The 16,065-nt window shown below is 38.1% G+C and overlaps 1 protein-coding gene across 1 annotated transcript in view; it reads left to right on the top strand.

Annotated features, from left to right (window-relative positions):
* The window catches only part of PAIP2B (poly(A) binding protein interacting protein 2B), a 32,653-nt gene that overhangs the window by 7,212 nt on the left and 9,376 nt on the right, over positions 1-16,065 (top strand). The window lies entirely within an intron of this gene.

Here is a 16,065-nt window from a genome sequence, read left to right as displayed (position 1 = left end):
ATAGACCCACCATACTATGGTAGTGGTTCACATTTTGATGGGTATATTTTATACTTTTTATGCACATACATCATTTTTTATAGAAATGTGTTCATTTGCATGTTTCAGTCATTTTATTTTTATGAGATGAATCCCGTAAGAGTACAATTGCTTGATTCACGGAATCGTTCCATCTTTTGCTACATAATGTTGTATATAATGAGAACTAGAAAAGGGGTTACCTCTCAGCCTGGTGAACGGGTGTCCTTGTAATCATCTAATATCTGAACCATCCCAGAAGCTTCATCAAAGGCACATTCAGAAACGAATCTGATGTATGTATGTGGTTATGCTTAGCATTGTTTGTAATAATATGATAGGGATGACCCCAGTGTTTGTCAACAGGGAACTGGTTAAGTAAACTGTGGTACATGCAAATCACGGAATATTGGATAGTTGTAGAAAAGAATGAGGAAGCCTATGGACTGACCTGATGGAGAAGAGCTCTAAGATATATTGCGATTTTTTTAAAAAGAGGCACAGCATGCAACCATGTATTTGGTATGCTACTTTTTGTGCTGAGAAATAAAGAAGGGTGGAATAAGAATATACATTTATTTATATTTGCTTATAATTGCAAAAAGAAATTCTGAAACGATAATATAAGAAGCCAATGGAAGAAATAGGAGTAGAGATAGGATTTTGCCATATGCCTTTATATATATTTAAAACAATTTTTTGAATCGTGTTTGTGTTACCTTTTCAAGAAATATGTGAATGAATGAATGAATGAATGAAATGGGATTATGAGAAAGAAGAAAGGGTCATAAGGGGTGCCCATCTTTTTGATGTCAGGTGAACACATAGCAACAGTAGCAAAGATTAGAAGATTGGCCCCAAGTAGCAAGGGTCTGGCAGGGTTTTTTTTTTCTTCTTCCTTTACTCAATTTTGTATATTTAAAAAATACTTTGAACACAATAAAACAACTGAAAACAATGTTTCCAGATGGTCGCCCCATGGCTTTAGTAGCTGCTTTCTTTTACATGTTCACTTGTAGTATTTTTTAATGCATACATATTCTTTTCAATTGTAATCACCCTTTTCATATTTTTTAACCTACCTAGTTATGTTTTTTCTGTGTTGCTACTGGAGGACCCTTAAAAATAATGAAGATAAGGGCACCTGGGTGGCTAAGTCAGTTAAGCATCTGCCTTCAACTTAGGTCATGATCTGGAGTCCTGGATCGATGGAGCCCCACTTTAGGCTCCCTGCTCAGTGGGGAGGCTGCTTCTCCCTCTCCCTCTGTCCCTCCCCTGCTCCTGCTCTCTCTGTCTCTGGCTTTCTCTCTCTCTCTCTCTAATTATTTAATTAAAAAATAATGAAGATAGGGCAACTTTGTCCAGCGCACATCCTTTTTTTTTTTAATTAATGATTTTTTATTATATTATGTTAGTCACCATACAGTATACCCCCGGTTTTCGATGTAAGGCTCGATGATTCATTAGTTGCGTATAACACCCAGTGCACCATGCAATACGTGCCCTCCTTACTACCCATCACCGGTCTATCCCATTCCCCCACCCCCCTCCCCTCTGAGGCCCTCAGTTTGTTTCTCATAGTCCATAGTCTCTCATGTTTCATTCCCCCTTCTGATTACCCCCCTTTCTTTATCCCTTTCTTCCCCTACTGATCTTCCTAGTTCTTATGTTCTGTAGATGAGAGAAATCATATGATAACTGTCTTTCTCTGCTTGACTTATTTCACTTAGCATTATCTCCTCCAGTGCCGTCCATGTTGCAGCAAATGTTGAGAACTCGTTCTTTCTGATAGCTGAGTAATATTCCATTGTATATATGGACCACAACTTCTTAATCCAGTCATCTGTTGAAGGGCATCTCGGCTCCTTCCACGATTTAGCTATTGTGGACATTGCTTCCAGCGCACATCCTAAAAGTGGACTGATTGACCTCAAGAGGTGGGAATTCAAGCCCTGTAGTCTGTGTGTGACACACATACATGAGGAAAATAAGAGATTTAAATATGTATAAATGAAAACATTTCTCCCTAATTATAAAAGAAGCCACACTTTCTTAACAATAATTCGAAAACAAAATATAAAGAAAAATGATCTGTAATTTTGCTACCCAAAACATTCTGTTTTTTTGCTTTTTAGACCTTTTATTATGCATAGAAACATTTTTTAAGGTAGAATCATGATATATATATATTTCTGGCAACTACTGAGATGCTCATGTAGGTTTTTTTTTCCTTTGCCTGTTAATGTGAAAAAATACATTTTTATGTTTCATAATTTTAGACTATCCATGCATTTCTGGGCTGAACCATATTGGTCAGTGTTGTTGTTTTGTTTTTAAATAAATTGCTTGATTTTATTTGCTCATGTTTTATTTGAAAATATATGTCTATAGCATGGAAATTGGTCTGTAGTTTATCTTTGGTGCTATTTTTGCTCTGTTTAATGTATTGAGCTACCTGTAAACTAATGATTAGAAGGCTCTCTTCATTTGTGCTCTTTAACAGTTGCATGGGAACTATCTGCTTTTTGAAAGTCGGTGCTTTGTGGACTGCAAACTGGTCTTGCCCCCTTCTTTTAAAATGCAATAATATTAGGGCAAGCGAAGTTTTAACACAGTGATTTTAGTATAAACAAGAGCAGAACAGTATGTAATTGCTTTTGTGTGATAATGGTGTTCTTGATGTCTTTTCATTACCCAGGTGAGATGTGAGGCATTACATTCACCATCTGAGGGTTTATGGGACCTTTGTTTCAGTATTGAACAGATGTGACTGTTTTATTCTGCAGCCTTGCAGATATACAAAATGTGCCTCCCAGGACTCTGCTTTATCCCCACTGAAAGCAAGAAGTAATGCAGTGAAACTTTGCCTACCTAGAACCTTTTAAAGAATGGGGTGTTCTGGTTAATGGTGTTAATTTGAAAGTATGAAAATGAAAAGAAATCTCTAATTCCCTGTTGAATACAGTTCTGAGATGTAGCAAATAATTCCACTTTTCTTCTCTAATAAGCTTGATATATTCAGATCTAGTTGATGTTTTGTTATACAATTCCTGAGGTGTCCGAGGCTTACATCATGAAGATCCTTTTTTGGCACTTTAGATGTAAGAAGATGTAAACAGCATTGTGTGAAATCAAGCTGGAAAGGAACTGATGCCTATTAAGTACACATTTTTGACTAAATTTCAGATTGCAGCTTGTTTTCTTATTTAGCTCACAAAAATAAAACACACTCGATTGAGGGTAGGAGTTGTGAGATTGTCTTCTAATTGAATGTCTTTATTTCCTATCAAGACAATATACAGCACCCCTGGCTTCGGACCAACAGAAGGATTCACCTTTTTTTTTTTTTTACTTGTTGTCTATATCAGTGGTTCTCAAACTTGAGCATGCTTCAGAATCACCTGGAGGGCTTATTACGACACAAATTGCTGGACCCCACCCAGAGTTTCTGATTCAACAGGTCTGGGGTGGGGCCTGAGAATTTGCATTTCTTGCAAGTTCTCATGTGGTACTGATGCTGCTGGGCCTGGGACTAAATTTTGAGAACCACTGCTGTATACTAACTAAATACTAGAATTCTGGCTCTAGAAGAAAGTTGAATTTGGTCTGGGAGTATAAGAAGTAAGCTGGTTATGGAGCAAATTATGAAACATTCACCCCTCTTGCTGCCAGCATAGTGTTGAATTCAGATAATCAGCTATACACAGTGACATAAAACAATTCTTGTTTCATAATTGGAAGTCCTGGATGAATATCAAGTGAGAGATGCTGTTTCATTTGCAAAGCTTAGAGACCAAGGGATTTTGGTCAAATAGGATTTAGTGATTAATTCTGTGAGAACAGGGGTTATTTATATGTCCTTTTCGGTCTTCCCTGTCACTAACCATTTAGCCTTGCTTTAGAAGGTTCCACCAATTTTTTAGCTGGGACAGAAGTTTGATTGCTTATTGAAAGTTATGTGTATTTTTAAAGATATTAACTATGTGTATTAAGATTTTTTTAAAACAATAGGAGAATAAGAGAAACTTTTTGCCATAGAAAGGAAATTATTGGAATTAATTATCTTTTTGGAATGTTGGAGAACGTAGCCTGCTGCATCAAACATCAAGCATGCTATGGATTTTCAGTTGTTTTTTATGATTTGTCATATATTGTTTGAGGTAATATTAGTGATTTTTGTAATCCCTCTAAAGATGAAAAATGAAAGTCAAAATCGTAGAGCTTGGTAGGAGAAGAAAGGGAAGAGGAAAGGGGGGGTAAACAGAAGGGGGAATGAACCACGAGAGACTATGGACTCTGGGAAACAGAGGGCTTCAGGGGCGGGGGGGGGGGGCGATGGGATAGGCTGGTGATGGGTATTAAGGAGGGCACGTATTGCATGGTGCATTGGGTGTTATACACAAGTGATGAATCATGGAACTTTACATCAAAAACTAGGGATGTACTGTATGGTGACTAACATAATATAATAAAAAATTATTATTAAAAAAATAATAAAAAAAAAATCATAGAGCTGGCGTAGCAGCTGGACAGAGAAGACAGCTATGAAGGATTGCTAGATAGATACACACATACACACACAAACACACACATACATGTATAGTTACGTATTCATACACACATATATTTTTTAATTATAATTTTTTTTCCAGCAAAGACAGATATATGTGTGCTGAATTTAGGCATCATATAGAATATTTGAGTTGAAGAGAAAGAAACTCTGGAACCCACACCTTTTCATAGAGGAGTTTTGCTTCAGCAGGCTTTTCTCGCTTGTCTACTACCTACTTTCTGTTGTTCCGCTGCTAGCAACCTCAGTTTGCAAGTTGATGAGCTGGTCCAGCATTGACTATTGGAGGAATAACTGGTACTATAAACAGTGGGTTGGGCAGACTCCCTACTTGGAAACATTTCTGTTTTGCTCCCCTTACTCCCTCAGAAAAGAATTGAGGAGAGGGAAAAAAAGGCGGAACTAGATCCTACAGTCTAGACCAGTGGTTCTGAAGCTTGGCTGCACATCAGAGACAACCCACAAGCTCTCTGGAACACAATATAGATGTGGCCGGGACCTTCTCCTAGGATGGATCCTCGGGGACTGCATTTTTTACCATTTCCTGAAGCAATTCTTTTGTAGCCAGCTGGGCTCTATGCCTCCGACCAGAACGATGCTGGTTTCCAGTGAATTTTCACCAGCCTTCGGTGAAATAAGAAAAATTAGGACCACAGAGTGTTTTCCATAAAGTTAAATTTATTCAATTTAAAGACTTGTCTTTTGCATTGAATTAAGGCCTTCGTGTGTTTTTTGGTGTTGAAAATATCCTTTTATAAAACGATGTTGATAGGATATTTTTATCATCCTTACTTAGTTTTTAAAAATTGTAACTCTATGTCGCCCTCAAAATATTTTGAAAATTTACTGGCCTGTGTGAGATCCTGGAGATTAAGTACCTCTGAGCTAATCATTCTTAGAAATTGTTTTTAAAATACTTCGGAATACAAGTCCATAGAGGGTCTAAAACCTTTGGCTAGATGAGTTTCAGAATTCAGAATTTTTCAAATTTTAGAGAGATGCCTTCTCTGGGTGTTATGTAATGCCCCCACGGTCTGTTGCAGCACCCTTAGTCACACACATTAGTATTTCTGAGCAAAACAGGAGTATTCACACTAAGTGGGATAAATGCAGACTATATATAGCTTCACATCAATTCAAGTTTTAATGTCATCTGAGTTTTGACATAAAGCGTATGGAAAATTTTTAGTTTTTAGAACTCTTTGGATGTTGGAATTATGCATAAGAGATTATATACATGTTTTGGGGTCTGCTTTCTCATCCTAAAAGGACTGGCAAGCTTCAAATTAAATGGAGCTTTGTATGTTTATGGTAGAGAACACAATTTATTTTTATTTAAATACACCAGCATGTGGTATGACCTTGTTCGTGTTTTCCTTCCAAAGACCTAGTTCTTTTGTTGAATTGCATTTTTCTTCAGCCTGGTTCCCCCACTTCCATTAGCAATATTTGAGAAAACTTAGAGTTTTATATCATAAGCATTCTGGAGCTAAAGTGGGAAGTGTTAAGTGGGGAGGGTAGTAGCTAAGAGCATGAGCTTTAGGGACAGAAGACCTAAATTTAAGCCCCAATTCTGGCTCTTACTACATTATCTCTTAGGCAAGGTGTTTAGTAGATTTCTGAACAGTGGAGAATTCATCTGAAAAGCAGGGATAATGTCAGCACCTACCTCAGAATTCTTGTGAACATTAAAGAGAGAATGTTAGTGAAGTACTTAGAAGAGCTGTTATTTTATTCTTGTCTTTTCCCCCTTGTATTTGGGTAGATTGCTTGTTTCCTCTTTGTAACTTAATTGTCCTGTGATGTGCTCTTTTCCCCTTAGACATCTGGGTAAACTTGCTTCAAGTACTTTCCCAACTCACAACTGACTTCTGTTCTGCCTTTGTAATTTAGACATCAAATCCTGCCTCTTCAATGGTTTCCACACAAAAAAATCCATCAGCTCCTAAGCTTTATATGGCCCTAGTAGGGGCCATATAAGACTTAGAGTGGAGACCACATTACGCCATGTAAGGCCTCCCACTATCTGAAATGTACCATTCTTGATTTATTTTTTTCCTTCTTTATTGTGTTCCAGCACTGTGTCCCCCTTAGTCCCCTTGGGAAACGTTCCCCTCCCTCCTATGGAGCAGTTCTCTCACCCTGGTCCTTCAAGGACTGTCCTTCTACCCCAAATTAATTTTCAAGGAGTTTCTCCACCCAAAATGGTACCTTTCCTGAAAAGACTTGTAGTGAAAACAGTTTTCTCAACCTCATTACATATATATTTAGAGTGGTTGGCTCCTTTCTTCCCACTTTGTTGTGGCAGACAATCCTTTTTTCCAAAAATATATCAGATAAAATGAGCATGTGGTCCCTTTTGGTGATATTTATTGAGAATCCATGGTATGAATTTCTTCCACTTTAGATAATTGCACTGTGACAAACTTTTATGCCTAGGCTACAACTCATGAGGAGACTCTTCTAGCCACCTGGTGTTATTAAATGCTAAAATAGTAAACAAGAACATATAAAAATATTTCCTAGAATAGAAATAAGAATTTTTTCCTTCTCAAGAGTAATTTAACCTGTCAAAAACAGATTCCTGAGTTATGTTGTCACTGGCTGTGGGGAATATCTGTTAATACTCAATGAAGAATGCTCAACCACAGATCATAGCCCCTAAGGGCATGAGCTTCCTTCCTAGGAAATGAGATTTAGAATACAGCATTCTGAAAATGGCACTTAGTCAACAAATTATTTATTGAAGACCTGGTGGGCACACAGAGGCATGCTAAAAGCAGTAAAGACTTGATTCTTGCCCTCAAGAAACTTCTAAGGTTATAAATAGACTGGCCCCAAAACAAATGAATAATAATCACTCAAGTATAGGTATAAGCAAATATGAAATGGTGGAGATAGGGGAGACTTTAGGCAGAGATTGTATTCAGGTTTCTACAGTGGCATTTCTGATATTACTGTGCATTTAAAAGACAAGTTAAAGTGTCATCAGATTAGTCTTAAGAAATTCAGAGGCCTTTATTTTGTGATTGGGAAAACTTATACCTATTTCATGTGTAATAATTTGCCCATAACAATGTTTTTGATTAGTGTAATCTGCTAAAGACTTCAGTTCAGAGTGTTTCCCCTGTTAATAGCACATATCCATCTGGAGCTGGATATGGAGAAGTCAGGGTCCCTGTAATGACCACCATTTGATGTTATCCTGAGAGGACAATTGATGGCCTTTACCTGGGGAAGTAGAACTTGAGGGCAGAGCTCTGGGGTACAGAGAGCTTACCTACTGACAGTAGGCAAGACTGTTGATTCTTAGACGTGGCCTTAAATGCTTTATGGAGTGCATTTTATGTCTGTTTTGTACATTTCCAATATGATAATACCACAGGTATCCTTGAGGCATTGTTTCTAAGAGTTTGTGGGTCGTTAAAGGTGTTAGATTAAAAATGTAATAAATGAATAATAAAAGCAATTAATTGATTAGGGAAATGGTTGGTAGTTAAAGTTAAATAGGTCTTCTCAGAGAAATGAATTTACTTGACTGTGTTTTGGGGTTTTTTGTTTGTTTTTTGCAAAGAGCATTCACTAATTTGGGAGCTGCTGATGTAGGAATTAGTGTAATCGGGATTTGGATTATTCCATACATAAATTTGCTACTTTATTGGAGGAATTGTACTTAGTCTTTAGTCTTTCTATACTTGTAATAACCTATGGCAGTTAACGAGCAAAAATACAAATGTTGGGCGTTGGCTTGGGCCTAACAAATTGTAATGTTGGAAAGGTATGATGTGGAAAAGCTTCCAGGTGAGTCTAATGTACTCTAGAGATTGAGAACTACTGAATAAGAATATGCCTTCTGGACACTTGCTAACTGCATTCTTAATCCTATTTGAGTATGCTAATAAGCTTTTGAAAGCGTCTTGTCAGCTTCTAATTGCAGGTGAGTTCAGTTTTCTGTGTGCTTAACAAGCACATTGACATTCTATTTGCAAGCCCTTTTCTTGCATCAAAGGGAAGATAACTATGGAGCATCTGTATATTGAGGTCAGCATAGGAAAGCTTAGCAAGGTGATTACTTATTTATTTTCTGTTAAAGTCCATGCAGCTTCTCCAAGAACGAATGAAGTGGAAATAGAAGAGACAAGATCATTCTAATTAGCAGGTTGACCTGGAACCTGTTTTTTAATCATCATGTACATATTCTACATGTTCTTCCCACCTCACTCCCCAAAAGAGCTGAACTCTTCATCCTGCTTCTTTCCACCTGGATCTTCTACCAAATGATGGAGAAAAGCTGTTGGGTTTATTTACTTAGTAAAAGAAGACTTTGTCAAACAAAGAAACAGAGAAATTATTTTAGTGCAAAGTGTAACACAATATACAAAAATATGTTCTATGTGAATTTAAAAGGCTTTATGAAATTATTTCTTGTATTGCTTATGTAGCTTTAAAATAAAATACACACACTCACATGCACACACAGCCCTGCAAAATATTAGAAGAGGAAACAAAAAGAAACCCAGTAAGTTGGAGTTTGGTAGGTTTATCCAGCAACTGTCCAGTCAGGGAGACTTATACTTGGGGGATGGAGGGGAGCAAATTTAGCCACCCGAAGATATGCCCCTTTGGTATCTTGGTTATTTCAAGCTGTTTATTTTTAAGAAACTGCAGATCCAAAAGAAGCTCTGAAAACTGAATAGAGACATTTACTTTTATAAGGGAAATCTCCATTTGTTGTAAGAGTGTCTCCCTCAGTACCAGGAAGAAGGGGATGACTCTAAATCTCTAGAAACTGTTATTAATGGAGAAGGGATGGACTTAAATCTGTGTAACAGTCTTACCCTTGTTTACTGTGCTTTTCTTGTAAACTTCCATTACTGACTTCCCACCCCCAACCTTTTCTTTTGTCTCTAGCTGGAGGTGGTATTTAAGGTGAAGCCGCTAGCCATTTCAGTGAGTTACTGAGTTTTCCTGGGTCTCTCCCATATCTACAAGAGGTATACTTGGTAGACTTTTGATTTTCTCCTCCTAATCTGAGTCGTCTCAGTTTGATATTTAGACCAGCTAAAAGAATGTTGAAAAGTAGAGCAAATTTTTTTCCTTCCTAACAAGGGCCTAAGCATTCTTGCCACCAGGTAAGTGAGATATCCTGCTATGGAGTAAAGATGTTTCATATGGCTTTGTGATAGATAAAATCTCTCTCCTGATGCTCTTCTTCTCTCAGCTCTGACTACATGCTCATCTTGCAACTATCTATTACTAATTAAGAAACCCTGGCATTTAGATTTTGAATCAGGGAATGTATTAGCTATTCAAAAAATGAACAGGTAGGTATCCCTTCCTACCTTCCCATGGCCTACACAATCAGTCATTCCTTCTTTCTCCAGTTTCTGTAGGCTCTCCCTGTCCACTAGACCATTTCTGTGAACATTTAAATAAGCTTTAGACTCTCCAGTCATTAAAAATAGTTTCCAGAGATCTCTCACCCCTCTAGTTTCTGTCCATTCCTGTCCCTTTCCTTGGCAGCTAGACTCCTTGAAGGAGTTATCTAATACTTCCTGTCACATGCAATTCACATGCCCTCCATTTGGCTTTCTTCCTCATTTCATGGAAACTGCTCTCATTAAGGTCATTGGAGACCTCCATGGTCCTGGACTTATTAGTTTCCTGTGGTGGTTGTAACAAATTACCACAAACTCGTAGTTTAAACCAACATAAATGTATTCTCTTGCAGTTCTGGAGGCCAGAAGTAAAAAATTAAGGTGTCATCCAGACTGCACTCCCTCTGGAGGCTTTAGGAGAGGGAAAATCTCTTCATTGCCTCTTTAGCTTCTGGTGGCTCTAGGTATTCATACCTTAATGTGTGGCCATATCACTCCAATCTCCACCTCCATGGTCATATTGTCTCCTTCTCTTCTCTGCTTTTCTTCTATAAGGACACTTGTCATTGGATTTAGGGCCTCCTGGGATAATCTAGGATGATCTACTTATCTCGGTGTTCTTAATTTAGTCACATCTGCAAAGACCTGTATTTCAAATAAGGTGGCCTCATAGGTTCTAGGGATTAGGATGTGGACATATCTTTTGGGGGGCTACCATTCAACTCACTATATGGAGTTCTCTCTTCCCTTGATTTCCGTGGTGCCATACTCTTCTTCTGGTTTCCTTCTTAACTCTGTGGGTTCTTCTCACTTTCCATTTCTATATTCTCCTCCTTCTTTACCTGACTAATTTTAAAAATGTTCACATGTGTCAGATCTGGGTCTTGGAACCTCTTCTCACCTCACTTTGCCCTTTCTCTCTAGGTAATATCTTCTAGCCCCATGATTTCTATTACCATTTATATAAACAACCACTCCAAATTTCTTTATTTAGCCAGACCTTTCCTATTCTTGATGCATATAGATAACCTACTTAACATAGTCATTTGAGTGTTTCGGAGACATTATAAATTTAATGTGTCCAAAATAGAACACATCACCCCTTTTACCCCCACTCCTCATCACCACCCAAGAAAAGTTTGCCCTTCCCACAGAATTCCTTAACTCAGTGAACGACATTACCATCCACCCAGTTGCTTGTGCCAAAGTTATCCTTGATATTTCCCTCACTCTATCTCCCCACATCCATCACCAAAAACAACCTAAAATAGTTTTAGAATCTGCCTACTCTCTTACTGCCATTACCTTAGTCTTAAGCAGCCACCATTTTTTCATCTGGATAGTGCATTAGCTGCCTTACTGGTCTCCCATTATCCACTGTCAGTCTCTCCAATCCATTTTCCGCATGGCAGCCTGAGTGATTTCAAAATATAAATTGACTCATATCACTGTGCTGTTGGACTCCCTTTTTGAAGGCTTTTATTGCTTTTAGAATAAAATTTAAAATCTTTCATGTAGCATCTAATGTCTTGTATGATCTGGCCCCATCTATCTCTGCAACTTCATCTCTCTTCCTGGCCATTCTCCTTTGACCCTCCAACTGTATGCATCCCTACCATCTTGTATTTCCTGAGAGTTCCTTCCTGACTCTGAATCTATACACATGTATTTCCCTCATTGGGAAGGAAGAAATTTTCCTTGTTCCAAGGTTCTTCTGGCTGGACTAAGAATTAAATTCACATGAGAGAGATTAACAGGTAAAATCAAATTTAGTTTCATATGTATGGAAATCCACACAGACATGAAATTCCAAAAACAGTTGAGTGACTTGAAGCTTATATGACATCCTGAGTTAAGGAGAGAGGTAGAAGGATACGAAGGGGAGAAAGACCTTTAGCAGGATGGCAAGAAAAGATGTTGGGAAAACAAAGGTTGCCCTGTTATACAGATAAATTTCTTAGGTAAAGAGGAATCTTTGTTAGTAGCTCTCTTCCTGGTACAGGCTCTTCTTTCCAATGTAAATTTAGGCAATTGAGGGGGAGGTAAAGTGCTTTTCCTGAATCTGCTGGGTTTCAGCTGCTTTTATCTCAAAATAATCTTTATGCCAAAGTGGCCCATCTTGGGATTCTTATGCTTGGCCCATACACTCTCTTCTCCCTATTGCTAGCTAACTTATATTCTTCGGGTATCAAAGAAAGTGTTGTTTACTCAGGAAAACCCTTCCTAACCATCCCTCACTCTTAGACTTGATTAGGTCCCTCCCACCGTCCCCATTGTTTTCTAGTTTTACTTTGCCTTTTATAACATGGACCATAATTATCCTTATTATTGTCTCTCTCCTGACAGAATGTAAATACCACCAGGGCAAGGACCGTATACCCTGTCAAAGCATCAATCAAGCACAGCATTTAGGGCAAATAGGCACCCTATATTAATGAGTAAGTGCAGTGCATCTAATGACCCGAGTTGCTAAGATGTAACTGAGAATGGACCAAACCTGAATCTAGTGCCGCATATTTGAACTACAATAACATTTTAAACTGTTATTCACAATATTTAATTTAAAAAATGGTATTAACCGAAGGAACAAAGTTCACAAAACTGTAGGAAACAGAATAGTAGAGACTAGTTTTTATAGCAATTGCTCAGTAGACTTTTTCCGGATAATTCAGCCAAAAGTCCCAAGTATTCTTCAGAGTCAAGCTGTTATCATGGGCACAATCCAGGTTTATAGCTTCTGAAAAAATCTCAGGTTCAAAGAATAGCTAGTTTCTGGTATGAGCGCACTGGATATGAAAGTTGTGGGTGTTCAGAGTGTTGAACTGATGAAGCATGTATTGTAGAAATGTCCTAGGCACACTAAAAGTTCTGAAGTTCTTTATGGTTGGGAACTGAGGCCCCTTTTGTAAGCCCAGTATTTTAGACGTGAACCCTTGACCACGGTAAAGTACTAAATCAAATGCCTAGCAGGCCTTAGCATCCCTGTTTTGACCCTGTGCTGGCTACATGCTTTCCCATCTTAATCCAAAATGACAGCTCTTATTTTCCATTTTCAGCATGTTTGCCATGTTGTGTATAAGAGGGAAACTGAGGTAGAGAGGGAATAAATTTGAAATAGTTCTCAGATTTCATAATGCAATATAGAGGCAGGCCAGACATAAATTCTTACCTACTGTTGAGGTTTAATTCTTGAAGAACTTCTCAAACTGTGACCTACTTCACACTGCACACGTGTTCCCTAGATAGATAAGAGGAAAGATGTGGCAACTGGTGATTTATACGGTAGAACTAGTTGTCATTGTTTATCAAATACCTGTATTATCTATTGCCATGTGGCAACTTACTGCAAAGCTTAGCAGGTTGAAACAGCAAACATTTATTATCTCACAGTTTCTGTGGGTCAGGAATCTGGGAGCAGCTCGGTATGCTTCTACCTCAGAGTCTCTTACGAAGTTCCAGTCAAGTTGTCACTTGGGATGGCTATCTCATCTGAAGCCACCCTCACTGGGGAGAGATGAACTAAGCTCACTCACATGGTTGTTAACAGGATTCAATTCCTTGTCACATGGGCCTCTCCGTAACATAGCTGACAACATGGCAGCCATTCTGATTTGTGATCCTACTTACATACCCAAGCATTTCCCCCATCTCTGGAAGCTTTGGGGGTATTTTCTTTGTCCCCACTACACTAGGATGACACATAATGTACCTCGATGTGGGTGAGGATCAAGTAAAATAATGAAATCAAAGGTCAAAATAGGAGAGTTAGGAAAATACTGGATACTTAAGAGGGCAAGCATAGCGGATGGTGAACTAGAAAGGAGCTGGCACCAGGAAGAGAATGTTACATGAAACTCTGGAGGCAGGAAAGTCAATGAAGTTATGGGCAGTGGTCCTGTCTTACTTGGTGTCTTCCCCGAGTTGGAAGGCATTCCCCAAATGCCTTACCTAGGAATTACCAGTATCCAGCAAAATCTCCCCATTCCCACCCCACTACTAAAGTCTAAGGGGCACATTAAGCACCAGTGCATTGTCACCCAGTAGGCCAACAAAGCAGTGTTCTTCTTGAGCTAACCCAGCAACTCAAGTTGCTTAACCCTTAAATCTGGTACCTTCCTTGGTCTTACATATAGCACTATCTGGATGTTGTTGTTGTGTTGTTGTTGTTGTTGTTGTTTTTCTTTTTAGAATGAAGTTGGATAGATTATGTGCCTGAAGTTAGAGCATAGATACGAAAGTACTTTATAAATTGTTAAACATTAGGGACACCTGGGTGGCTCAGTCGGTTAAAATGTCTGCCTTTGGCTCAGGTCATGCTCCCAGGGTCCTGGGATCGAGTCCCACATCGGGCTCCTTGATCAGTGGGGAGTCTGCTTCTCCCTCTGCTTGCCGCTCCCCCTCCTTGTGCTCTCTCTCTGTCTTTGACAAACAAATAAATAAAATTTAAAAAAAATAAATTGTTAAACATTATACAAATTAAGTTATTGGATTGCTTCTATTTAGGGAAACCTAAGCTTTCCAAATGGTATAAACTACAAATCAACACCATATAGCCTACTGAGAACCACCTTCCTAGTATTAACAGTCCCATATCTCAGTGTTTTCAACTAATCCAAAGTGTTTGCATTAAAGTGGGTAACATCCCCATGTTGGGATTATGGCACATTTCCATTCCCTTTCTCATGAACAAGAGCATCCTGTGGTTTGCTCTCTGCAGTCCACCTGACTCTGGAATTAGATGGGTTATTCTGTTCTTTGTCTGCCTTTTCTTTTTCCTTACGGCCATGTGCACTTAGGATTTTTTAGGCAAAGGCAGATATTTTAGAAAATTGAATACTGGTTCTGTCTGGGTGATTTCCATAATGATGGGGAAAAATCAGTGTGCTGGTTGTAACCAACTGCCAAATGAGTTTTGGAAATATAATACTGTTTAACCTGCTACCCAGGAAGGGTCAGGTCCTTTAAAAGTCTCTGTGTTTAGGGATACCGTACTTACTCATGCAGTTGCCCTGGCATTTAGAGCAGACTTGTGTCTGTCATTGTTATGTTGCAAATGGAGGTGGTAAAATTGAACTGGCTCCCTACCTTCTTTAGGCTTATAGAATTATTATTATAGAGCAGTATTTGGAATAATATTGATTTCTTTTGTGTCCATTTAAAATGTTTTAAACCAATATATTTTATACTAGGTGACCTATTTAAACCACTAGTGAATTAAATGGGTTCTTTCATAAATGAAATTCTTTTTGAAATATCAGTGGGTTGGATTTTCATCTAATTCCTTCCTCATGACAATTCTACCTTGTCTTTTAAGAAAATCAGATTTTCTGCTGTTCATAACAGGTTAGAAAATTGCAAGAACTTTAAGGGGGAGTAAGCAATAATTTTTTAGTGTACCTGGAAGCAGAGAAAGACTTTTTCATGAATGTTGCCAAGATGGAAATGAGTGAGGAAAAAAATTTAAAGGAAACTTAAAGATGCCTCAAGGAGGATGAGGGAGGAGATGGTTGAGATTGAGATTATAAACCTCTATCTTGCTTTTCACAAGTTGAGAATCTAATTGGGAAGAGAAAAAATATGCATATGAAACAGAATAGTTAAGTAGTATGAACACTGAGCTCACAAGGTACAGGAACATGAGGGAAGCGGTGAGTAAAGACTACAGTGATTTTTGTACAATGGTTAAGATTTAAGTAAAGAACAGAAAAGAGACAGACCCCAGATGATAGCAAACACATCAGTGTGGGTTTGGAAGCCAAGTGTAAGCAATTAAAAAAATATATATGTACTTTAAAAAGCTATAGCCAGGCAGACACTTACACAAGATGTAGACAAAAATTAAGGCCAGCAAAAACTGCCACCAAAAAATTAAGAAAACAAAACAAATACAGTATTTTTAATTTATATGTTCTTTTATGAAAAATAAAAATTATGACAAATATAATTAAAGTCCTTATAGCAGATAAAGAAAAGATACATACCCTGATAGAAAAATGGTCAAAATACTTGAGCAGAAAAATGACAAAATAAGAACTCAAATGACCGGTAAGTATATCTCAAAATATTCACGTAAATGTAAACCATAAGTGACAATTTTTC

Source organism: Ursus americanus, chromosome 7 (genome assembly GCF_024610735.1).
Source record: "Ursus americanus isolate L20-20 chromosome 7, mUrsAme1.1.p, whole genome shotgun sequence".
NCBI classification, from domain to species: Eukaryota; Metazoa; Chordata; class Mammalia; order Carnivora; family Ursidae; genus Ursus; species Ursus americanus.
This window is presented reverse-complemented; position numbering and strand designations above follow the sequence as displayed.